The following is a 1,649-nucleotide window of genomic DNA, read 5'->3' as shown; positions in this document are numbered from 1 at the left end:
AGCAGGAATCATTGTGTAGCATCGTCAGAGTACTGAGGCTCCCTGAATGAGCCCCAGCCATTTCCTTTCTGTTCTTCTGTTGGTTGAAATCAAGGCTCCCAGAAGAGAGGATCTAATTGGCTTGTGGGCTCACATGCATATCCTTGGAAGGAGTAAGAAAGGATGGACACTGGGGAGCCCCAAACAGCAGACAGATGGTTTGTGATGTGAGGGCAAATGAATTTTATCCTTATTTGAGTAGAGAGCCACCTATCTCCTCTTAGACCATTTCCTCAGGAAGCATGAGCATGGCTTAGCATGACGTAATGAGCTACTGACCTGGGTCTCGGACTGCCTAGTTTGGGAACTTTTTGCAACTTTCTTATCTTCTTTGCATTTTAGTTTTTCCATCTTGCTTGTCTCACCGAGTTACTATGGACATCATAAACATGTAAGTTAGTCTATGTGAAAGCACTTGCTAAAATCTAAAAGTGGTTCCCAAATGTTCCTGTGAGCCTGAGAATCCTTTCTTAGTGACTACAAGAGCCTGAAGAGAGACTAAAGCACCCGGTAGCACTATTGGAACGCTGAGTGTGCCCTAGATACTGAGTCAGTGTCACTTTATAAATGCATGCACTTGACAGATTAGAGGGGTGACATCACTCACTGTACATCCACTAGATTCAGAGCATACCTTATAAAGCAGTCTTCGCTTCCCTCTTTTCATAGCAGTCTGTTCCACATTGCTGGTTCCATGTTGCTCAGCTGTTGTTAGGCTTCAGGCATCTGTCTGGAGTTTTGGTTCTTAACAATTAACTGAAAAACACACACAGAGAGGTCATGTTTTATTTGAGGAATATGTTCCCAGAGTCGTTGCATAATTCAAAACACCTATTTCAAGACCAATACCAACAAAACAGTAGGAGGGAGTTTTGTTTACCAGCTGCACTGAGTGTCCCCAGGTAGTGCTAGCATAAACTCAGTTTAGTTTACTTACTTCACTCAGATCTGAGATCAAATTATGTGATTGTCAGTAGACTTTCAAGTTGGTGGTAGAATTAGGGAAGGGGGTTGCATTATTTCAAATTTTTTACCTGAAGAGAAGTCCAGGTTTTTTTGTTTTGTTTTGTTTTGTTTTGTTTTGTTTTTAGAGATTTTTGCTACAGGGTGAGTGTGTCAGAGAGACAGAAAGCAATCTCTTCTCCTCCACTCTTCCCTCAGGATTTTGGGCACACATGCACACATACCTGGTGTGAGTTTCAAGTCACCGGGTCCAGGACTTGAACTATAGTCAACTGTGTTGGAGTTCAGCGATGTAACCATTATGCCATCTGCTGGTCCCAAAGCTCAGTCATGTTATGGGTTGTCACGTTATTGGGTTGTTGGGAAAGTCATGTATTTTTTCTATGCAAAAATGCACCATGGCTTTTCTTACTGCCTGATATTTTGAAATCACGTAATTAAAAATCTGCATGCAATGTGGTAGAACTGCCATTGGGTCCAGAGCTATAAAACTCATACTTTCTATAATGCCCCAGCTTTCAGGAGCAGCATTTGGTTTAAAATGGTAACACATCCTCTGTCAAATGTTTAGCAACCGTATGAGGAGTAAACGAAGCAAGGCTGGGGTGCTTTCATGTGCATTTCGTCTTCACCCACCTGTGGAAAAT

At 42.2% G+C, this 1,649-nt stretch overlaps 1 long non-coding RNA gene across 2 annotated transcripts in view; it reads right to left on the bottom strand.

Moving 5' to 3' along the window:
* LOC102486337 (uncharacterized) overlaps nt 1-775 on the bottom strand; it is a 51,040-nt gene extending 50,265 nt beyond the window's left edge. For both annotated transcript variants that reach the window (XR_003548023.1, XR_337511.3), the window contains exon 1: nt 674-775. This is a non-coding gene — a long non-coding RNA (uncharacterized LOC102486337). The remainder of the gene's footprint in view (nt 1-673) is intronic.
* Nucleotides 776-1,649: the final 874 nt, after the last annotated feature.

This window comes from Tupaia chinensis, unplaced genomic scaffold (genome assembly GCF_000334495.1).
Source record: "Tupaia chinensis unplaced genomic scaffold, TupChi_1.0 Scaffold146828_1, whole genome shotgun sequence".
Lineage (NCBI taxonomy): Eukaryota > Metazoa > Chordata > Mammalia > Scandentia > Tupaiidae > Tupaia > Tupaia belangeri.
This window is presented reverse-complemented; position numbering and strand designations above follow the sequence as displayed.